We start from the raw sequence: 24818 nt of genomic DNA, 5'->3' as shown, positions 1-24818 counted from the left end.
GGTTGTATCGGTGGTGCATATTGGACATGCTGGACATTCATTTATCAGCTGTAGATAACGATCTTCAGCTAGAACTCAAGCTTTGTTAGTTGCATTGGTGGTGTCAGGTCATGATGATTGATTAACTTGCCTGTGGTGTTTGATTTTCAATAAATGTGAAAGCAAAAAGATTTGGGTTATCCTGTATGACTTGCACGACTTTGTGGCTGAGAGCCATGAGTCAGAATCTTGTACTTATGAAAACAACAGTGCCAACCAGTATTGAAGGTCCAATGTTCTCGAAGAAACTTAAGACAACTAGCACCATGGTCTGCTAAAGAATCTGGACCATGGTCTGCTAAAGAATCTGGACCATGGTCTGCTAAAGAATCTGGACCATGGTCTGCTAAAGAATCTGGACGATGGTCTGCTAAAGAATCGATGGGCACCAGGACCCACGGTTTTACTATTGCCAAGAGAACCAGAGGGAAACGGGATCCAGGGTTTTCCTTTGTCAAAAGAACTGATGGGCGCCAAAACCCAGGGTTTTGTTTTATCGAAAAAAACAGAGGGAACCAGAAACCGGAGTTTAGCTTTGCTAAAGAAACGAGTGGGAACCCATATCCAGGATCTTAATTCTGTTGGAGGAACCAGCACAAAGCAGGAACCAAAACTGGGAGCAGGCACATATCTGGCCCGTTCCAATGGCAGTTCAGCTTAGTATTACATGTGATAGTCTGTTTCCTTGGTAGTGCGGTGCGGTTCTCCATGTGTTGGTCTGTTTCCTCGGTAGTGCGGTGCAGTACTCCATGCGATGGTCTGTTTCTCTGGTAGGTTTTGGTGTGTTTTTTTTATGGTGTGTTTTTATTAGTAGTGCGGCGCAGTATTCCTTGTGATGGTGTGTTTTTATTAGTAGTGCGGCGCAGTATTCCTTGTGATGGTGTGTTTTTATTAGTAGTGCGGCGCAGTATTCCTTGTGATGGGTGTTTTTATTAGTAGTGCGGCGCAGTATTCCTTGTGATGGTGTGTTTTTATTAGTAGTGCGGCGCAGTATTCCTTGTGATGGTGTGTTTTTATTAGTAGTGCGGCGCAGTATTCCTTGTGATGGTGTGTTTTTATCAGTAGTGCGGCGCAGTATTCCTTGTGATGGTGTGTTTTTATTAGTAGTGCGGCGCAGTGTTCCTTGTGATGGTGTGTTTTTATTAGTAGTGCGGCGCAGTATTCCTTGTGATGGTGTGTTTTATTAGTAGTGCGGCGCAGTATTCCTTGTGATGGTGTGTTTTTATTAGTAGTGCGGCGCAGTATTCCTTGTGATGGTGTGTTTTTATTAGTAGTGCGGCGCAGTATTCCTTGTGATGGTGTGTTTTTATTAGTAGTAGCGGCGCAGTATTCCTTGTGATGGTGTGTTTTTATTAGTAGTAGCGGCGCAGTATTCCTTGTGATGGTGTGTTTTATTAGTAGTAGCGGCGCAGTATTCCTTGTGATGGTGTGTTTTTATTAGTGTGTGTTTTTATTAGTAGTGCGGCGCAGTATTCCTTGTGATGGTGTGTTTTTATTAGTAGTGCGGCGCAGTATTCCTTGTGATGGTGTGTTTTTATTAGTAGTGCGGCGCAATAGTCAGCGGCGTAGCGCAGCATTCTTGTCGTGCCTTGACGACACGGTGAACTGAAGTCTTCAAATGTTTCGAGGATCATGACGTCTTGCTGCTCTCCATGCACTGTCGTTGACAAGCAGGTTGTAGGGGACCATGACTTTCTGCTCGTCTATGCGCACTGCTAATGGCGAACGTTTTCGTTCTCCAAAATCCACTTAATTAGTGCGATGGAGCACGCATCTACTAGCCACCACTTAGCATCGTAGACACATCCTGTCAGCTCACGCCACGCGTGGGTTAAGACCGCTCAAATATCCCTCCCCTTCCCCTCCCTCTCCCGCTACGTCACCCCGGCCGCTCGCCCTGGTCTTCACACCAGGACTGGCGGACCTGCAGCAGCTCTGGCCGACTCGGCGCCCCGGGGAGTCCCGAAACGTCAGCGGCGGACGGGAAAGCCGCGCGCGCGCGCGCCGGCCAGCGCCCTCTGGTGGCGCGCCAGAAGACGAGAGGAGGAGGCGGGGGACGGCCGCGCGTTCCGGTACCAACACCGCTGTCGGTGAGTTCGAGCGGTACTTCACCGTGACGTGTACGCGGGGCGGAAAATGTCACGTGGAATGCTCGACATTATGCCGCACATGCCGTGCATGTCACGTGACGTTCGTACCATGACACAGCGGTGTCCGGACCAGCCTGCGCCGGGTTTCGAGTTGCTTTGTTATTTACCGTTGAAGATGCTTGTTGAGATCCACTGGCCATGACTGCGCTGCGCAACCTCAGTGCACGAAAATCTTGCGGCGTTCTTGATCTGTTCCTGCGCTTCATGTTGTGTAGCATTCTGTGCGAGAAGTCGGGGTGTCCCGATGTTGGTGTTGTTTAATTTTGTGCAATAGATCTGTCAATTTCCTCCACAATTTCGTCGGCGTATGCTGAAAGCTGTGGAGTATCTTTGCGTAATGTAACTTTTCTCTAATAACGCAGCTTGACGCCCATGCATATTTACTCATGCCATTTTGCGGAGAATGAAGTTCGTCACCTCGCGGCAAGGAATACGGGTATAAGGTAGACGTTAATGAATGAATAAGAAAAAGAGAGAGAGTGAGAGAGAGAGAGAGAGAGCGCTTGTGTGTGTGTATGTGTGTGTTTGTGTATTTGTGCGTGTGTGTGTGTGTGTCGTGATTTCGGCTTTACGACGCACTCAGCTTCTGAGGCTATATGGCACGGCATAACTCTGACCCTAACAGGAAGGAGGAGCTCCGCAAGGAATGGAACCCCGTATCTCTGCTTTTGTAGTAGTCAGTAGTAGTTTTGTAGCGTCCGCGTTGACTGCTACACCATCGACACCCCTGTGTCTTAGTGCGAGAATACAGCTATCTATAAGACAGTCATATATCCAAACCTCAAAAGCGGGTGACGTCTGTGCAAGAAACCGTTGTCGTTTGTCATAATCTTCCGAAATACACTTAAATGTCGCGCTGGAAGGCATCGCCGGTCTGTTACACCCAAATGCGTGTTTCAGCACTCTCGTCATGGATCGGCTGATGCACACGGGCGTCATTCCCGGACATCGCCGGCCTGTTACACCCAAAATGCGTGTTCAGCACTCTCGTGATGGATCGGCTGATGCACGGGCGTCATTCCCGGACATCGCCGGCCTGTTACAACCCAAAATGCGTGTTTCAGCACTCTCGTCATGGATCGGCTGATGCACACGGGCGTCATCGCCGGCCTGTTTACACCCAAAAGCGTGTTTCAGCACTCTCGTGATGGATCGGCTGATGCACACGGGCGTCATCGCCGGCCTGTTACACCCAAAATGCGTGTTTCAGCACTCTCGTCATGGATCGGCTGATGCACACGGGCGTCATCGCCGGCCTGTTACACACAACAAAAAATGCGTGTTTCAGCACTCTCGTCATGGATCGGCTGATGCACACGGGCGTCATCGCCGGCCTGTTACACCCAAAATGCGTGTTTCAGCACTCTCGTCATGGATCGGCTGATGCACACGGGCGTCATCGCCGGCCTGTTACACCCAAAATGCGTGTTTCAGCACTCTCGTCATGGATCGGCTGATGCACACGGGCGTCATTCCCGGCAGCAGTCCCGGCGGGTTCGGCCCGCCGCGAGACGTGTACGGTGCGGCGCAAGCCAGGGCGTCACCGACGGCCGGGTGAGTACCCGAGATCGAGATCACATGTGCATGATCAATGTCTGACACCCTGAAAAATTGCAGTCAAATTCAGGGTGGCGTTGACTTAAATTGTTGTCAAAACACCCTACGGTGTATTTCAAGTACCCTACAAAATACCCTTCATAAACACCCTACCCTGCAAAATACCTTACAAATACCCCAAAATGCCCTACAGTGTATTTTGACAAAGATCTAACAGTGCATGCTGCGAACCGAACTGGCTGGCATGGCACACGCGATGACATGACGATTGAAAGCAAAGCCACTCGCATGTCAACCAGTCAGACGTGTTTGCTAGTAACGTCAGGTTCAGATGTCAGACTCAGATTAAGATGTACGTTACGTCAAATTCAGTCTTGAACATCATGCAAATGCTGGCAAGCCTTTCTCATTGCACCGATATCATCGACGAACATCGAGATGACGCCATCCATGGCCAAGAACAGCAATGGGTTAATCTGAGGCAGCTTTATGTCGCGCCTTGAAAGTCAGCGGAGGCTTTGATTCGATGGAGCTTTGCATACGAAAAGAAATAATATCATAAAGCATAACCATATATATATATATATATATATATATATGTATATATAATCATAAACATAAAGAAATCATACGAAAAGTCGCGACGAGAGAGGCTACCGAGACGACGGGAGAGGCTACCGAGACGAGATTTGGCCGCGTTTGAATCCGCCTGCCTGTTCAGTCGTAAATAGCTGTTTTAGAATGCCTGATCTCTACGTGACCATCACACAGGGGGATATCACCCCGCCTTCCATTTTGGTCTCGTGTAAACAATGCTAAATCGGCAAAGGGGGGACCAAATCTCCGCCCCCCCCCCGTCACCTTGCGCCGCCCAAAGCGACGAAGCTGGCGCGGAATAAGTCTAAGGCAACTTCCTGTGTGGTGGAGCCGGGCGTCACCTGAGTCCATAAGTCGTCATTCCAGACCGGACTTCCAGCTTGGGCTGTCTCGGACCTATAGATGCCCACTTATAGATGTCGTCTTAGGCCCATAGGACCTAAGACGACACTCAGGCGTCACACACAAACTGAACTTTGTCAGCGTTCCACAACCGGAACAAGTTGCTTCAACACATCGAAGGTTGCTGCGATGTATGGATAGCCGCTTCGATGTATCGATAGTTGCTCCCATGTATCGACATTTGCTTCGATATATCTGTAGCCGCCTCGGCATATCGATAGCTGCTTTGATATCGATAATTCCTGCGATATATTGGTAGTTACTTTGATATATCGATACATTAAGGCCGTCTAAGCTGCCTAACTCTTTCATTGTTTTTAATCGTGGTGTCGAGCATGGATGGGTACGTTAAGAAAAACACCATGCTATCGCTCGTAATATTTTTTTCTCGATCGTGTGGTTTGGCCAGTATTCAGGTGTAATTCATCTGAGAACGACGCGCGGCCGTCGTTTTGGCGGCATTTCACCACAGGTGAAACATCACTCCCATGGCACTATGGATGTGCATGCACGGGGTTAAGGTTTTCCCCTACGTGGCAGGGCACAAACTCCAACGTTTTATTTCCTTTTTCCGGTACCGTCATTGTAACATCGCGTCCGAGCCTCCCACCTTGAAGGCTAGTTGCTGCTCGCTGGTTTGTTCGTGTGCACACACCTTACAGGCATGCATGCCGTGGTTCGCCGTGTGCATTGTGAAATCGGGTTCGTTAGATGATCGCAGTGCCGAGGATTACAACCGTGATAGGCGTGATAGGCAAGGATTACAACCGTGATAGGCGTGATAATCAGGGTCTGAGACGCTATCACAAGTATCCGGGTGGAAAACAGTCAGATTTGAAGCTTATTCGCCGCCGTTAGTACCGTTTTTTGCACCGTTTTTAGGGCAAAAAGTGGCTGCCATATTTTTGAAAAACGGAACGCGCCGCGAGTCGTTACGAGCCTTTTGTTAAGCACCGGCGACTGCAGTGGCCATATGAGCGCTCAAGGCTGCCAAATTGCGGAGAACATTGGGTAAAGCTCGGAAACGCGTCAAACAGTGGCTACATGGTACGTAGCGCAGTGTGATGTCAAAGATTTGTTGTATTGATTTAAGTCAAATGTAAGTTGCTCTGCGCATTAGCGAGGAACATTATTCGCATTCATAAGACAGTAGTATTAGTCTTATTCCGCGGATAAAAACCAGGAGAATGGAGATATAGTTAAGCTGATGTTTCGGCAACATGGCTTTATCGAAACAATAGCAGAAGTCCAGACGTCTTGCCTGGTTGCCATTACATTTGACAAGGCAGCGTAGCCGCTTTCGAGAGCGGCCTCGCTGCCACCTTGATGACCTCCGCGATCTAGAGATTTTTACTCGACACGCGAATTGGCTGGGGATATAGGACTGCTGTAACATCCACGCAGGTCGCAGACAGACATGCAGCAGACAGACAAACAGACACGCATGCAGCCGCAGACACGCAGATGTTGACCGCGTGTAGGTGAATTATTTTCAAACCTTGAGCATTGCGGAACCGTGCGGAGCGGGCGGGTGTATGTGCGGTTACAGCGGGGTTTATTATTTTGTCAATATCAGTGGCCGGCGGACTGTCATGTAGAGAGGGTCGCTGCTCTTAGTGTTGCTGCTCTAAGTGTTGCTGCTCTAAGGTGTTGCAGCTCTAACACACAAGAAAACGACGTAGGTAGGTGAAGCTATGTATGATATGAGCACATCGTCCCAATGAAGACGCGTTAGCGTCGCTCATTGCGCATGCGTAGTGCGCAGAAGTTTGGTAGCAATTTGGCAGCATTTCTATTACCCGAGTAGCCGGTCACATGTGTCTGACACTGTCTGACAAATGTGTCTGTCTGTCTGACATCAGTAAAGTTGAGCTGGACTCTGACGCAAGCAACGCGATTCTCTTCTCAGAGGAATGTGGCTTGGACAGTGGTTCACAAACACAAACAATGCTGTCTCGCGGTGACCAGGACGTTCCAAACACTGCTGAATAGTGCTGAGGATGTTGGAAATGTCAATGGAAGACGAGATGTTCATGACGTTGAGGGCTTAAATGATAAATATGACGATACAGATTCAAGGACGCTGTGGCAGGTCTTACGCTGGAAGAAGCATCTACGCAGCATCCCGTCTGCTGGCAGTTGCGGTGAACCAAAGGCAAATCGATGGCGCAGCCCGCGACATAAAATAAAGCTAATGATACCGGCAGCAAAGCGCACCACCGGGCATCCTCCGGCGACATTTCTCAGCTTATTGCGCCGCCGTCGCCCCTCCCCAAGATGGCGGCCGAGTGCGAACGTCAGTCCGCCGGCACCGGTTCACGCACGCGGTCAACAGCCATCCGGCGCGGCGACGCAATTACCGTCCCGGAGACCGGCGCGCTGTAGCGGGCAGCCAACCCGGGCGGTCCCTCAGCGGCGGGCGCGCGCGGTCCCGGGGTAAAAGCAGCAGAGGGCGGACCTGGCCGTCAGCTTTCTGTGAAGGCTTATTTGCAGCGCTCTGGTGTGTGAAAGGATGAACTTTCAAAACGGGTTTTGCCCACTCGCTTCCTGGGACAGTCCTGAGCGGCTCCCGAGCGGCTCTCTGCATGCCGTCCGACTCTGGCTGAGAGCTGGGAGTGGGGGCACTGGAGCCATAATTCGGTCGGTATTGTTGTGCAGAGGGATTCTTGCGCGATGCCAGGGATCGTGTCAAGGATGGCAATGAACAGGATCCGGTTGATACCGTCACTTTAGACGGTGACACGGATCAAAAGGAACGCGTTTCCGGGCCTCGGCCAACAAAATCTTAGAAAAGGACAGCAGAGGCATTGTCAGGGCCGCCGCTAGACAGCAGGGGCATTGTCAGGGCCGCCGCTAGACAGCAGGGGCATTGTCAGGGCCGCCGCTAGACAGCAGGGGCATTGTCAGGGCCGCCGCTAGACAGCAGGGGCATTGTCAGGGCCGCTGCTAGACAGCAGAGGCATTGTCAGGGCCGCCGCTAGACAGCAGAGGCATTGTCAGGGCCGCCGCTAGACAGCAGGGGCATTGTCAGGGCCGCCGCTAGACAGCAGGGGCCTCAGTCAGGACCACCGGAGGGCAGCAGAGGCCCCAGTCGGGACCACCGGAGGGCAGCAGAGGCTGAAGTCAGGGCCACCGGAGGGCAGCAGAGGTTGAAGCCAGGACCACCGGAGGGCAGCAGAGGTGCAGTCAGGACCACCGGAGGGCAGCAGAGGCTGAAGTCAGGGCCACCGGAGGGCAGCAGAGGCTGAAGTCAGGGCCACCGGAGGGCAGCAGAGGTGCAGTCAGGACCACCGGAGGGCAGCAAAGGCCCCGGTCTGGACCACCGGAGGGCAGCAGAGGCTGAAGCCAGGACCACCGGAGGGCAGCAGAGGTGCAGTCAGGACCACCGGAGGGCAGCAATGGCCCCGGTCTGGACCACCGGAGGGTAGCAGAGGCTGAAGCCAGGACCACCGGAGCGCAGGAAAGGCCGCAGTCAAGACCACCGGAAAGGGAAAGTTTAAATAGGAAAACAAACCTCTCTCGTTTGATAGTACGCGCGTACGTCTGATGACATGCTTACTGAACGCGTCAGAATCTCAGGGCAATGTCTCTCTCGGGCGTCTTCAAAGACAAGTGTCGCTGAGTATTCCACCAGCAAACGAAAGAAGGAAGCAGTGAGAAGAATGGTGTGGCTGGACGGAGTTACGCGCTTTTAGCGAGCTGGTTAGCAGTCAAGCATGATGTTCCATCAATGTTTGACGGAACCATCTGGTGGGCCAGAGTGGCATACGAATGGAATTTCATGCATATGAATTCAAGATGACGGCCGTTTGTGTGCTTATCATCAAGCGGAACAGTTTCGCTTAGCTATCTGTCATGTGTAGCGGTGCACTTGTAAGGACCTAGTGACTGATTGTGACGTTGGTGTCATCCTCAACCATTTCATTGACAATTGATTCGGCGTTCACGCCCTTGGGCAACGCTTGGACGCCACTCAATACAATGCACAGCATTATCCTTTGCGACAGCTACTCTCGAACGTGCCGTTGACATCTGCAGTCAGTCGTCAAGGGTGTTCCCTTCCGACGCCCTGGCAACATCTGTACCCCCTCCCCCGCCCCGACCGCCCTGGCGACGCCTCTGACTACTCCTGTGCCCCGCCCCGACCGCCCTGGCGACGCCTCTGACTGTGCTCCTGTGCCCCCGCCCCAACCGCCCTGGCGACGCCTCTGACTGTGCTCCTGTGCACGTCCTCCCAGCGTCAGACGTGTCGCTCAATGGCAGGACGCAGCCTCGGGCGATCAATGCGTCTGCGTCGGTATTGCGCCCAGCTCGCCGGGGTCACCGGCAAATGCGTCGTCGCGGTATGACGCACGTGGCTGCGTTGGCCGTTCGTTTCACGTCGCGAAAGCTCTCGCCGGCGTCAGCAGAGAGCGGCGGGCGCAGAGACACGTGAGTGCGGCCGATAGGCGCAGAGACACGTGAGTGCGGCCGATAGGCGCAGAGACACGTGAGTGCGGCCGATAGGCGCAGAGACACGTGAGTGCGGCCGATAGGCGCAGAGACACGTGAGTGCGGCCGACAGGCGCAGAGACACACGAGTGCGGCCGACAGGCCCAGAGACGCGCGAGGGCGGTCGATAGGCGCAGAGACACGTGAGTGCGGTCGACAGGCGCAGAGACACGTGAGTGCGGCCGATAGGCGCAGAGACACGTGAGTGCGGCCGATAGGCGCAGAGACACGTGAGTGCGGCCGACAGGCGCAGAGACACACGAGTGCGGCCGACAGGCGCAGAGACGCGCGAGGGCGGTCGATAGGCGCAGAGACACGTGAGTGCGGCCGATAGGCGCAGAGACACGTGAGTGCGGCCGATAGGCGCAGCGACACGTGAGTGCGGCCGACAGGCGCAGAGACACCCGAGTGCGGTCGACAGGCGCAGAGACACACGAGTGCGGCCGATAGGCGCAGAGACACGTGAGTGCGGCCGATAGGCGCAGAGACACGTGAGTGCGGCCGATAGGCGCAGAGACACGCGAGAGCGGTCGACAGGCGCAGAGACACGCGAGTGCGGTCGACAGGCGCAGAGACACGCGAGAGCGGCCGACAGGCGCAGAGATGCGCGAGAGCGGTCGACAGGCGCAGAGACACGCGAGTGCGGCCGACAGGCGCGGAGACACGCGAGTGCGGTCGACAGGGGCGACACGCTGCTTCTCGTGGACGAGCGCGCCTCTGGCCGAGCCAGGCGTTCCTGGAAGTGACAATAATCACTGAGCTATTTCTATCACGTCCGCACCTTGACGACTATGATGAGTAACAGGGTGGCAGTCCGTTCCAGCGAAGGAAGCAGCGAGAAGCAAACTTTGTCGTCCTTGACGGGCCGCGAAAGGTAACAGGCAGCCCATTCGAACGCAATGCCAACTTTTCTAGTCGGTTGTGGTTCAATCCAGTTACGAGCTGGATGCTTCGAGCACAGTTGACGGGATCCGGTTGAGCCGAGGCTTTCGACCTCCGCGCGCAGCAGGCTCGACCCAGGTCGGGTGCGTTCTTCTGGTTGCTATGGCAACACATCCTGGCCGTATTCATGCAGAGGCTGGAGCTCACCGGCGGTTTTTGCCGGCAGTTGCAAACCATACAAGCATCACGGATATGTTGGGGTTGAGCGAGATTAAAAATTGACGTCGCGTTTCGCGGCAAAGAAGTTTTACGGCGGGATGATTGCACGGATATGCGTTGGATACAAAGTCAGCCTCATCTTCAATGGAACCAACAGGTATTCTGCCAACATTCGAGTCATTTGAGTCGACCCGCCTGGATGCATGAAACCTCAAATGGCACTCGCAGAAACATCATCGTTTCTTTTCGCCCAGGACGTCGCCTTGTCGGCAACATTCCACGGATGAGCCTAGGATGTAGCCGAGGGCATCACCAACTCGAGCCTTGACATATACCTAGCGAGATTTACGGCTGTTCTGCCAGGAACAAAAGCAAAACTGGCATTACCGCTCATAATAGCATTCCGCGGCGATTAATCCAGACATGCCACGTACCGCTGCGCCTGATGTAAGCACCGCTGAACAGGGACTAGACCACCATCTGTGATTGGACGTCGAAGCACACGCCGACACGCTGCCGGCGGGTATTTCCGACATTCGCTGCCGCGGTCCACCTTCAACCTCGCTGCCTCGATCCGCCGTCAGCCGTGGCGATGCGAGAGCTCGTGGGGCAGGCACGCCGAGTGGCCACGAAGATCTCGAATGCTCTCGGGAGCGGATATGAGGTGGGCAGGCGGAACGAGGTCTCTCGGAAAGCGGGCCCGGAGATCACTGTCCGCCGCGCGGCGTAACGACGGCCTAACCTAGGCCTACCACGGCCTAACCTAGGCCTACCACGGCCTAATCACGGCCTCCTGCTGACTCTGCTTACCGACGCTGACTGTCAGACGGTTGAAAAACCTGTCATGCGGGGCCTACTGCCAGTAGCCGTGTTGCCAAGAAAAAAACCGCAAACATGTAGCGTATCGGAATGTGGTCTGTGTGCGCATGCGCAATACGCCAGTGACTACAGCAACAAAACATTGAAGAGCTTCGCGTTATCAGCGTCTCGGCGCGGGACCGAATTCTCAAGCGTCTTTTCATTAAGCGATCCCTTCTTAGACACAATTCAGTCTGTCATAAGGTGCCGCCGAAGGCTGTCGTCGTCGTCACGACCGCCTGTGGAGCGCGGGGGGAGGGGGAGCTCGCTGTTGCGCCTGTAGGGCACAGCGGTCAGTGCCACCTGAGCTGAGCCCCGGCCGGCCCGACGCCGGGCGGGCGGTCCACTAGCCGTGCCGTCGCTGGGGCCTCCCCGTCCACCGTCCTGTACACGCTCAGCATACGGCCGACCAGACTTCTGAAGGGCACCTTGAGTGTCGCTCTGGAAAACCCCGGCCGCCGCCGGCGCCGCTCGGCGGCCCCTTCAGGGATTTCCGAGCCGACGCCAAGTTCGCCCGCTGTTTACTGTACTAGGCCGGAGCTGAAGCGCAGCACGGCCGTCGGACTAGCTTCGGCAACGTGTGGGCGAGGCGGATGTGGGCGGCGGAAGGCCTCCGCTCAGTGTACGGGGAAGCCTCCGCAATGGCGCAGGTGGTGGGGAGGCCTCCGGTCAGAGTATGGGGAGGCCTCCGGTCAGGGTATGGGGAAGCCTCCGGTCAGAGTATGGGGAGGCCTCCGGTCAGAGTATGGGGAGGCCTCCGCTCAGAGCACATCGGCGCAGGTGACGGGGAGGCCTCTGCTCAGAGCGCCATGGGGCAGATGGCGGGAAGCCTCTGCAGGCGGCGGGGAGGCCTCTGCAGGCGGCGGGGAGGCCTCTGCCCAAACCACGGTGCTGCAGAGCTCCCAAATGCGTGACATCTACGGTGATGCAGTTTTGGAACCTAGATACCTGGTGTACACCATGGACGTAATGTTATATTCCGAAATATTGAAGCTCAGGACGTCAATCAGCTCCATGTTGAGAACATTGGTTCCATAGCCTCCTGTGATGCAGTCTATGGTCTCGTCTGTGTTTGTGCAACCGTTCCCCTCCCACAACGCCTGGCTCGGCTCCCGTTACCCTCCCACAACGTCTGGCTCAGCTCCTGCCCCCCCCCCCCCCCACAGGGTCTGGCTCAGCTCCCGTCCCTCCCCCTACAGCGTCTGGTTTAGCTCCCATTCCCCCCCCCCCCCACTACAGCGTCTGGTTCAGCTCCCGTCCCCCTCCACAGCGTCTGGCTCAGCTCCCGTTCCCCTCCACAGCGTCTGGCTCAGCTCCCGTTCCCCTCCCACAGCGTCTGGCTCAGCTCCCGTTCCCCTCCCACAGGGTCTGACCCAGCTCCCGTTCCCCTCCCACAGGGTCTGGCCCAGCTCCCGTTCCCCTCCCACAGCCGTCTCAACCTTCGATAAAAAGCCTGCAAGCCGGCTGCGGCTCGGCGTCGTGTCCCCGGTTCGGGGTCGCGGGGTCACGTAACGTTCACCCAGCCCCTGCTGATATACGAAACTGACAGACGCGCGGCACATGGGTGGGCGTCTTTTGACAACGACCAGCGCATGGCTCGCGGCGACCGGCCGACTCCACATGTGTCGGATGCTTCGAGTTCTGCATACAGCAGTCCCGGGGTGCTTCTGATTAGTATGTTTTTTTTCAATGTTTATGTCTGCAACGCTTGCAAGCATTACGTCAGGAAGACGGGGCAAAGCTTGTCGGGTATTCGCCCAGCATTACGGAAGCTTGTGCATGTAGGCAACGTCGTAGATAAACATTCAGCTGCACAGACAAGCGGCTCGTGGGGTATGTTACATGGAAAACACAGGGCAGGTCAGGTCAACACGGGGCCAAAAGCATGGACCAGGTGGAAGCAGGCTCGCTGTGTTCGACTGCACGTGGATTTGTGTACGCGGATGACAGAACCAACAGTTTGATTTGAACCATGGCCAGTCAGTCAATCATTTTTCACCCGCGGCCGCACCTCCAGCAGGGACCTTCCAAATGCCGGAGAGCTAAACTGCGAACTTTCGGCTCCGCTAGATGAGCTCATCGGTATGACCTTCCATGTGTGTGGGGTGCGCTCATCAGTATGACCGTCCATGTGTGAGGGGTGCGCTCATCAAGATGACCGTCCGTGTATATGAGGTGTTTTTATCAGTATGGCTGTTCATGTGTGTGAGGTGCGCTCATCAGCACGACCGTCCGTGCATATGAGGTACTTTTATCAGTATGACCGTCCATGTGGGTGGGTTGCGCTCATTAGTATGGCCGTCCATGTGTGTGGAGTGCGCTCAACAGTATGATCGTCCATGTGTGTTGGGTGTGCTCAGCAGTATGACCGTCCATGTGTGTTGGGTGTGCTCAGCAGTATGACCGTCCATGTGTGTTGGTGTGCTCAGCAGTATGGCTGTCCGTGTGTGTAGGTGCGCTCATCCGGCTCGGAAATTCAACCGGGGGTTTTAATCGGGTACCATTGGCCACTCGCCGAGGCTGTGGCTATCACGTAGTCAATAGCCGAGAAGATAGGCGACCCGTCACGAAACTCGATCGTCTTGCTTTTGCGGTAGCTTCGGTCAAACAGCTTTGAAAACACTTGTTAAGCGGCTGGAACGCACCCACCGCAAGGCCAGAACGGCCTCGCGTTTGCTGTAGGGTGCGTGCAACTGGTGTGCCGGTGCCATCTTACCCAGATCTTCCGTCTGTGAAGACGCACATTTGGCACAAAGTCAAATTAACGAGCAAGATACGCATGTCCAAAGAATAGAGAACCACGCCAGCCACGTTACGCAGGAGACCGTTACGTTACGCACAAACGTTAAACGCCCAGACGGGATTTGTGCGAGGAAATGCGGACAAAGATGGAGACACGGTGAAGGTAAAATGCGTTGCTCAGAGGCCGTACTATCTTGGGCCAGAACTGCCGCCGCCAGTTCTCCCGCCTCCTCCCCTGAATGCCCATCTGAAGCACCACGAGTCGTCGTCACAGGTGTCTTTTTTCTTGTTCACCGGTGACCGCCCTCGGGTACGACAGTATCGCGTGCCTGCCGCTCGTCCCTCCGCAGCACTCGCCGCCTGCCCCCGTTTTCCTGCCGCCTACGACATGACCACAGCCGCTATTGTAATGTCACGCTGGTGCGTGCAGCAACTTCTGCACGGCCCTCCGCCGGCGGAGAGCGTGGTAGCCCGGGACTGCGGCTGCAACGCACGGTACGTTCGGAGACTGAGACGGGACAGCGTAGTGTGTAGACAAGTCTACCGCTTCATTTCGCCCGTGTCCCATCCGTACCTTCGACATGCGATTCGTACAAGGTAATGGCCTGTGCTGTTGTGCTGACCTTGGCTGGGGCATTGTGCAAGCGCCATGGAGCGGCGCCACCACACTGGCGCACACCTCGACATGACACGGACCTGTTCCTGCCCGCGCAGAAGCTGTAGCTCCATCCCGACAGCTTGGGCTGCAAGGCCGTGCCTGACCGGTTAGACGAGTCATCAAAAGCTTAAGCGCTTTAGGGCGGTCAACAGCCCTGCAAATAAACGTCGCTCAGATGACATGCCGGGCAAACATTAATCTGGGCGTCGGTGCCGGCTATCTCACACGGATGCGCCGTGGGATTTCCCGCCATCGGGCGAGATGACTCGTGAGGTCACAACGAGCAAGCAGTCACGTAATTATAAACTCAGCTGCATCCCGGCCCGCCCCGCTAGGCCAACGTTTACCTGGCGCTTCGACATTGATTACTTTAGTGGAACACGCCGCGCGTTGTCTCACGCTGTTTTGCGTTGATTGCCAGCAGCCGCATCGGCTATCTTGAGCTCAGGAGCTACAAAGCTAAGTTGGAATTGAGCGCAGGTCCTCGAGGTGGGAACCCCCTATCTGATTCTTTCCACCAGCTAACCAAGTGCATACCTACACATAAACCGAAGGCGTAGTCTGAAACCAAGCTTTCTGATGTGGTTTCTGCCTCGATACTGTTTTACGACGGCGGGATATTGGGACTGCTCATAGTTCTGAAGCTTTGCTTGGCTCGAAATCCCATTGGTGGAAGCAGCCGTGCTGGCATAGTCGACACATTGCATGGTGCACCCAAGATCGAGGCTAGGCTGCTTAGGCAAGCAAAGCATAAGCCGCTGTCATCGGTCCTGTAAAATGCTCGCAACTTTCTAAAATCAATGAAATGTGCATAAGCCCGTAACAGCAGCACGGCTCTCCCGATGGTGCACGGAAAAAACAAACACAGCACGAGCATGGCGGATAACCCGGGCGCGGGGTGTCAAAGGGGTGGGCCACAAATGTACTTCGAGCGCTCGCCGAGGGCCTACAGTAAAGGCGTGCCCTTGTGCCATTTGCTTTTCATCCTTGAAGGCGGCGAACCTGTTGGTCACCTGAGACCAATATAGAAACGACCGGCAATAAACCTGGACAAAATATTTTTGTCTGCCCAAAATTTCTAAAAATTGTCGAGTGCAATGGTTGATAATGCGCAAAGCATTAACAATGAACGTTTGAACACTGCCAGAGGCCTGACAGCAGGCCAGGCAGACCAGGTCAGACCTGACAGCAGGTCAGGCAGGCCGGGTCAGAACTGACAGCAGGACAGGCAGGTCAGGTCAGAACCGACAGCAGGTCAGGCAGGTCAGGTCAGATCTGACAGCGGGTCAAGCAGACTAGGTCAGATCTGGAAGCAGGTCAGGCAGGTCAAGTCAGATCTGGCAGCAAGCCAGGTAGACCAGGTCAGATCTGGCAGCAGGTCAGGCAGACCAAGTCAGACCTGACAGCGGGTCAGGCAGACCAGGTCAGATCTGGCAGCAGGTCTGATCGGCGACGCGCTCCTAACTGTCGGCAGGTTGCCTTATGTGGACAGGGCACCTTGTGCGGTGTCACTACAAATACGAATACATCAGCGGCATTTTGTTCTTAACCATGGGGGCAAAACAGCCAATGGGGCAGCGGTATTTGCATGGCGTTTCTATGACGTCATGCATGTCTGGGTAGCTTTTAAATTGTCGGCACCAACGGGCTGCGCAAGCTCGCGTGCGTTGGGTTCAGAACCAAGAGGGTTTGAAGCCTTAGAAGAGTGTGGCTGTAAACTGTCGGGAATGGTCTTAAAGGAAGCTGTCTCAGTTCAAACCTCCATAAAAATGTGGATCAGTCCTTTTAGGTTGCATGACTGCCATACCGAGCCGCTTAGCCATATCAATGGACCTCTGTAAAATATGGTGCATATTTGTAAGTTTTATATTGCAACTTGGAGCACATGCAAGGCCATAACATTCTCAAGACGAAGGTTATCCTCGTCCAAGCCACAGCGGCTGTGCTTGGGAAAGGGCTCACAAATGGCCCACGAGACTCTTGGCTTTCTTTTTCGGGCTGACTGAGCGCGCTATCCGTGTGTGGCCCAGCCGAGAGCAGCGCGTGCGGATGGCGCGGGCGGTGCTTCCGCCCCAGCTGGTGCCCGCTTATCTCCGCCTGACCGCAGCGACATCTGCGCTACGCGTCCCTGCCAGGACACGCTTGCCGGCCCCTGGCGTGGCCATGGATACGGCGAAGAAGACAGCGCACAGGCGTAGCTCTTCCACGGACGCGGGAGACATGAATGGTTCTTGGTGCTTAGCTTGATTACGTAAGTTGTTAAGTGCATGTGCAAGGAACGTTATTCCATAGATAAGACAGCAGTAATGGTAGTAATGAATACTCACCTCTGTTATTCGTTTCGATAAAGGCGTGTTGCCCAAATATCAACATATCTATGTCTCTATTCTCCTCTTTTGTTTTGTTTTTGTCTCCGAGACATAAGGCTATTACTACTGTCTTATCTACGTGCTTAGCTCAATGTGGGACAGCGGAGGGCCGGCGGGGGCCTACACCTTTGGCCCTACGCTCCTGGCGCTACATCCTTTGATCTCCGCTCACGGTGTAGGGCCGATGCATGGCCGTGAGGTCGCATCGTCCAGGCTCGCATGGTCTGCATGAAATTTTCTCAGCTTGTCAATCTTGGCCCGTCACTTCTCGTCATTACACAACATACCGGTTCAGCTCCAATGGTCTCGGAGGAAAAAATGTGAACAGCAGAGCATGCTCGGCGGAGGAGTTTCCTGTCCATGTCCATTGCACGCTGGTACATGAAAGGTGCAAGACTTGCAAGGCGAACGCGAGCTGTCTGCTGCAGACTTCCGTGCTACCCGAGAAGCTACTGATTTAGTCAGAAGCAGGTGATATAAAAAGTTCTCGAAGGAGATGGCATGATCACCAGGGGGTAATTTCGCTCCCAAGGACACAGTGATCTAAGCAAACACCGCTACCACGCAACAAACCCTAACCCAAGACCTGCAGCCGAGCGACTAGGTCAGGTCTTGATCTCAGGACCCCCAGCCCTGCCGCCAGGTCCCAGTCTTGACCCCAGGATCTGGAACTCATGATTAGCATTGGTCATGCTTTGACATGATTATAGATAATCATCAACATACCAGAAAATTAAAATTTATCGATAATTCTCGGTAACTTTAGCGAGACAACGGGTACGGACAATTTGTTTGCGTTTGGTTTATTTCAAGCATCGAATCTTATTTTTGTATGGATACGATTCCACCACAACAAACCGACAACGGAATTTCTAGCTCTCTGCTACACCTCTTACGCATCGAAATGCCGAGAGGTGTGTTGAGAACTACGCAAAGGTCCATCACTGTGAACCATTATCGCTCAGTTACGTTTTCTCCCTGTTGGCGATTAAAACGCCAGATTCGTACCCACCGTACAGCTCCAGAAATCTGTGATCGCAACTGTCATCATCACAGTGCCCAACAGTGACACCTTAGGGATTATAACTTATACAGGATAATGACAACGCTTCAGATACTGTTGGGCTCGTTTTGCGTGCATTCCAGCACTTTTCCGATTCGATTCCCGTATTGTGCGCGCGAAAATTGGAAACCATAACATCAATCAGCAACTAATATGACCACCGATAGCCACCACCGATGGCCAGCATTGATGGCCAGCGTTGATGGCCAGCACTGATGGTCGCCGGTGGCCGCGTGTTTGAACGAGCCCCCGTCATCGTCAATAACGGTTAAATAGCATGGCCAATAACGGTGAATAACCGTTACAGCATGTGTCTTGATGGAGGGGGTTGAGGAAAGCGAGCAATATCACTGGTATGGAATGGCCTTCACCAGGGGTGCAGCCAAAGGGGGGGGGGGGGGTCAGGGGACGCGAATCTCCTCCTCAGGACGTCTTTCCATAGATGGTTTCCGACATAGAGTTGAATATCGACGTGACGCAAACTCATCAGGTTCCGCTCCCCCTCCCTCCTAGCAAAACTCTGGCTGCGTCCCTGGTTTTTACAGCAGAATTGGCATCACGTGATAACATGCGGAGAGGTTGTTAAGTGTGAGCAAAGACAATTCCTGGCTTCTGCACCTCGACAGCTTTACCTGTCAGCTGCAACGTCAGCTCTGCCAGATACGGCTGACTACTGCACCCCGACAACTTCATCAGTCAGCTGTATTTGACAGATACAGCTTGCGAAAACACGGCACGGCGTAAAGCGCAGGTCCATCAAATTTATTTGAGCATTGACTAGGATTTAGAAGGAACATTCAATTTAGATACATGTGGTAACAAGACAGATTTCAAGCAGATTTAGCCCCGACGTTTTGAACCGCACGGATTTTCAGAATACCTGCTTAAGAGCATCCGCAGCTTTATCAGATACAGCTACCCGTAGCAATGCTGTGCGGCTCCGTAGATCGACGACAGACATCGCAGCTCTGATGTCGGCCGGTGATCCACCGGCGGACACCGGCGCCTCCCCGCTGCCAGTCCCCCCCCCCCCCCTCCCCCCCCCCCTCCGGCTTATCTGGCGCGTAAGCTTTCTAGTCCAGTTCTGGGATCAGATTCGGCAGACGGCCCGCCGCGCTCATGGTTTGGTCAAGGACGCACCAACTAGATACCGAAAAAAATCAAAAGGCGATGAAATCACCGGAAAAGTTGGAGGGGGGGGGGGAGGTTTTGGCATGCGACGTTAGGAGTACGGCTCAACTTTGCCTGGACTTTCTTATGACGGCGTTATGTCTCGAAGCATCCAGCAGCTGTTGTTACATCGCTGTAATCCGCTACGCTGGCTGTCGGGCTCTGGTGGATCTTCGGATAGCCTCGGATGGATCTTGTCACTCATCTGGATGTTCTTCAACATCTGGCCGAAATTGCAAAAAGCCCCGTTCGGGCCACAGCCACAAAGAGATGTCCCAAGTCTGGTGGGATCCCCTCAGCCGATTTGACTCCCTCCTGGACAAAATCCATTAGGGTCGATTGGGAGTCATAGGTCCACTGCATCAAGTTGGTCCATCCCATTAGCTGCTGAAGATCCATAGCGGCCGCTGGGTTTGAGATAGCCCCTGGATACATCAAAAGCGCTTCATCCTCACCAGAATGCCTTGCGCAGGTCCGGAGGTCTTAAAGCTTTGTCAGGAGCTTTGGGTACATTGATGTAATTGAGGTGGTCAGGGTCGCTTGCTTTGCTTTGGGCTGCCACCAGCATTGGGGGCCTTATCTAACTGGGATCTTACTGAATTTGGGGAGGCCCTGTGGCTCCTAACCCCTGGTCACTGGTCACGCTCAGAGATCCTCAATGGATACAAGACATCCCAATGGATATTCTACATAAGCTTATAAGGGACCGGGGCCTTTCGTTCACAATTTTTGGGTCTGTAGCTACGTGATACGCACGCTAGTTTATTCATTGCTATCTCATTTTTTGGTCTCCCGTAAGCTTGTGGCTCAATCAGGATTGCCAGGGGCAAAATCCTACGTTTACCCCGGTGTTTTCGGGTGGACACTCCTCCATTTATCCGTCGCTGTTGAAGCGTAGGTACGCTATACAGATTTAGTCGGCTAGAAAAAGCTATCACAGAGGGACGAAGGGGCTTCCAAGAACTTGGCGGCCGAGACTTCTCCTCTGTGTCCAATTATATCATGCAACGACGCAAGGCTGATGTTTGTTCTCCTAGAATGGGGATGATCAGCAGCTCCGTGGCGGCTGCCCTACGCCACCGTTATCGCGGAACCTGCTGCGTCGTCCAACCCATCCCCCCCCCCCCCTCCCGTCAGTTCAGCCGATAGCAGGCGGCAGCAGTTGCGGCGCAGTCGCGACGATAGGGGCGAGATTAGAGTCGGGTGAGATAGGACATTCGGCAGTGCGGATATCCCTCGTCAAATCCCCGCCGGTGAGGTCCCCGGCAATGCTGCGCGCGTGTCGCGGCTGACTGATGTGCTGCGGTCGGGAGCAAGCTTGCAATGCAGGAGTCGTAGAGACAGGTGGGACTTGGCTGCTGTTGTCTGGTTCTGTCTGCGGGAACGTCGCCACTAATTTTTTTAGAGGCAACCGACTCTGGTTGGCCCTTCCTGTATGTGTTGCGAAGAACATAAGGTCCTTAAGACCTTATATATTCGTAAAATTGCACAGGTGCAGCCCGCTTTCATATGCAAATTGCAAATGTTGCGGTAGTACGAGGCGATTTATTTTGTATTTTTGCGGCTGTATTGGTAGTAGTTGTAGGCTGGTGAGAATGGGGACAACTCCACCAGGCTGAACGAAATGATAGCGAATGTGAAATTGACAGCAAATATCCCCAAATTTGCACGAGCCCCGCTACACTGGTTTTCTCTAATTCACAGATTTTATAAACATTGATTTCATATCCGTTCTCAATTTTCCCACATAGATCGTGCCATTGTAATCAAGGCTCTTCCTCCCGAAATGCTGCCCAGATAGAGAAATGAGTCGTTGCATTGTCTACGATAGAGAAGCATGGCTGTAGTTCCGCAAAATGAGCTGTGGGGGGCTAAAAAGTACAAAAAAACCCATCTCCCGAAATGCGCCACCGGTTTCTTCCCGGATTTGGCCCCGCTTATCAAAAGTTAGAGGCTGAAACCAAATAGGGTGGGGTGGGGGTGGGGTGGGGGCTGGAGCCCCAGCCAGCCCGAAGTGCATAAACCCCTGGGAGGAAGGCTATCCAATGAAGTAAGAACTGTGGCGGATGAGCACCATGCACTGCCCACACAGACTTGCCTCCCTGTAACTGACGGCTTTCACCGGAGCTGGTGGGAGCGTGTGACCTGTGGGTATGTAGGAGTGCGTCCGCCAGCGGGGCTACGCCGGGCTGGTGGGCTTAGAGGGACGGATGGGGGGGGGGGCCTCAGAGCGGGCCAGGCTGCTGGACTGGGAGGACCAGATGAAGGGGCCTCGGAACGCGCCGGGCTGCTGGACTGGGACGGCCAGATGAAGGGGCCCCGGAACGCGCCGGGCTGCTGGACTGGGAGGACCACATGAAGGGACCTCGGAGCGGGCCAGGCCGCTGGACTGGGACGGCCAGATGAAGGGGCCTCGGAAGCGCGCCGGGCTGCTGGACTGGGAGGACCAGATGAAGGGGCCTTGGAACGGGCCGGGCTGCTGGACTGGGAGGGCCAGATGAAGGGACCCCGGAACGCGCCGGGCTGCTGGACTGGGAGGGCCAGATGAAGGGGCCGCAGAAACTCTGCACCGCTGGTTTGAGAGGGTCACATGAAGGGCCACTGAGGACGCTGCACTGCTGGCCGGCTCTTCCAGGAGACGTCGGAAGTTGCGCGCCTCGGCCGCTAGAGGCGCGGCTGACGCCGCTGGAGCGTCAGGCCGGCGGCGTCCTCCGAAAGGGCGACTCTATTGATTTGTCCTGGCGGCTTTTTGACGCGCTTGGATACGTTTTGCAGAACGCCAGTGCCAGAGAAGTCGCTCTGATCAATACCTGGGGACGAAACCGGATCCGAACGGACATGGCGACGACCCGCAGACGCCAGGTGCCTCGAGCGGCGTGCAGTTACAGACGAGAGCTACGTATTTGGCGACGTTTTGGGGAGTGGCTAAACCTAAAAAAATGACGGAACAGGCCCCAAAATGTGACAATTAACGGCATTCCACCCGGATTTGGCCCATTGTTTTTCAAAATTGGTAGACTTCCCTTCCCCAACCGAATATGAAACTGCACGCCGGCGCGCGCTGCCAAACAAGTGTTGATTTCAGGCGTGATTATTGTCAAATGTCGCCGCCCAATAAGAAGACAAGAACCATAACGCGCTCTATAAAAGTGTATGATTTTATAGTGGCCTAGACGGGCGTCATTTGAAGCTTCCGTTTACAGCAGTTTGATCCCTTTCTGTGCGCAAATCACCTTGGCTTTATTATGCAGCCTTGATTCTGACCACGTTCGGGAGCACAAGTTAGCTCGGTTTCTGGCATCACCGCGCCCTTACGGGTGAATGGAGCCTGAGCGTGGCTCAGTGGTGGGCACTCTCAGGTTGTGATAACTGTTGCTGTCTGTGTGGAGCCTGAGCATGGCTCAGTGGTGGGCACTCTCAAGTTGTGGTAACTGTTGCTCCCTGTGTGATTTTGAACGGACTTAAGGGTAATGGGACCGGATAGAATTTCTGTCGAACTCAGATATCATGCGGGACCACTCCTGCTCACTTTTTATGCTTACATGCTTTAAGCTCAAATTGACATTTCCCACAAAACATGACACGAGCTCCAATGCCAACAGCCGTCAAACTTTTCCTCCGTGACGTCATGACCTCGTTTTGTGGACAGCTGTCCGCAGGACTGGTGGGGGTGGGGGGGGGGGAGGGAGTTGAGGAAGGGGCAGCGAAGGATTGGGCAGTCACTGCAGAAGACAGTGTTTTTGTCCAGCCTCGCCAAAGGAGCATTGCTTAGGCCGCGTTTTACAGCACTTCTGCCTGGTTTGGAGGTGGTGGATATTTTCTCTCGCGGCTGCTGGGGAGATCATTACCGGATTGGCCCAGGTTGAGTCATTACATCATAGGACACACGCCTGACAGCAGTGTAACCGACGTCTGCACGACACGAGATCAGGGGCTCACGTTCAGCTCCTAGTGTCCGGACATTTTCCTCTCCTAGAGGCCACTGCTCCACTATCTTTGCCTGTCCAATGTGAACCCAATGCCCTGGACAGAGGCGGCTCTAGGGATTACTGGCGTGGTGCGTGTGACGATTGAAGGCGTTGTCAGGGATGTACACAGGGATAGCGTAGTGGGGAGCATGCACAAAGCCGAGGGATGAAAAAAGATGTGAAAGGTACAAAAAATAGTTGGATGCTCCCTTTAAGGTCTACTTTGTTGCTAAGGTGCTTTGATCACCGCTCTCTAAAGAGCATCACTGGTGTCGTCAAACAGTGTTGTACATCAATGATACTGGCATAATATTTATGCTCACCTTGTTTATAGGTCTGAAATTAAGGAGGAGTTACAAAATACAGCTTGTAATAAATGCCGGATCACCACTGTACCTGAGCGGAGTTTTGCGGCCTGGTCCCCCCCCCACCCCACCCTAACTAGCCGTGGCGGGCCGGAATACCGGGCTGATATTTTAGAAAAAGTGCGTCTCTAGTCCTCACCTCTGGTTGTGCCTTTCCATGCTATGCCCGGCTGGGTAGCAAGAGCTCATCGCTTGAAGCCATCCAGCCGCTTTTTTTCTTTTCCCATCAATCTCTCCGATCAGCAGTGCAGAAGCTCGCAAGCTTTTTCAGCGTACGCAAACTTCTTGCCAACCTCCGTCAGTGCTTCCCTTCTTCAGAGCCCTGGGTGTGCCCCTGTCACTGCACCCGTTTTCGCAGCTTACGCTTAGCAGCAGTAGTGGTGGAGCGCATGGGCATGGGGACGCCCAACTGTTGACCCAGTATTGGCCCATACTGGCTTAATTTGAACGACGGGGCGGTGTTTCATGGGAAATGCAGTCCTACGTATATTCGTTAAAAGCGACCATGATTCCCCCCCCTGCCTCATTTTGGATATTTTTGCGCCTCTGGATCAGTCGATGCCGCTGTCGCCGACCGACGTATATTCCTGGAAGACCTTGATACAGCGAGTTGCGCCAAACCCGAATTCAGGAAAATGATCGGTGTCAGGAGAGCTGTATCAGGAGACGCTGTCAGGAGAGCTGTATCCACGCGGCAAACGGCATGAAGAGGGAAATGCGGGAAAAGGCGTGCTTTGTGCCGACCGTGTGGTGACCTACATACTGGAAGCGTCATCAGCTTCCCGGAGCACGATATTTCTTCTTAGAAACTCTGCCGATGTATATCTTCTGATGAAAATATTAATAGTGGCAGTGCAAGGGTTTGTCTTTGATGCCTGCGTTTTCCATACGCACAACAGTGTACAATTCAAAGCCGTGGTAAAAGAGGCTCTTGCGTACGATACGTTTCAGCCTTACTGCGAAAATCATTAATCTCAGCGTACATAATAGTTTTGTTCTCTTTGCCCCTGCCATCTCTTCTAATATCTGCATCTCTGCACAGATTCTGTGTAACAAAAATTCGAGTTCAACATATGGCATCAATCGAACATTCGATACTAGATCTCCAAGTTGCAGTCAGCAGAACATGATAAGTGTGAACGGATATCTTGGATTTGCTTTGCTCGTTTTTTTTTCTCGAAGAAACATTAGTTTAACATTTAACAACGTGCCATGCTTTAAGTGCCATTGATAAATGTGAACGCTGCTTGAGTGGCGTAACACCATTCTTGGACACGACAAATTATGA

The 24818-nt window shown here is 53.9% G+C and overlaps 1 pseudogene; it reads left to right on the top strand.

Annotated features, from left to right (window-relative positions):
- Positions 1-2078: 2078 nt before the first annotated feature.
- Positions 2079-24818, top strand: part of LOC119092220 (transcription factor p65-like) — an 89025-nt pseudogene continuing 66285 nt past the window's right edge.

The sequence above is a fragment of the Pollicipes pollicipes genome, unplaced genomic scaffold, assembly GCF_011947565.3.
Source record: "Pollicipes pollicipes isolate AB1234 unplaced genomic scaffold, Ppol_2.1 Scaffold_1600;HRSCAF=1878_pilon_pilon_pilon, whole genome shotgun sequence".
In the NCBI taxonomy this organism is placed as follows: Eukaryota; Metazoa; Arthropoda; class Thecostraca; order Pollicipedomorpha; family Pollicipedidae; genus Pollicipes; species Pollicipes pollicipes.
Note: the sequence above shows the minus strand (reverse complement) of the source record. Positions and strands in the feature narration are given on the sequence as shown.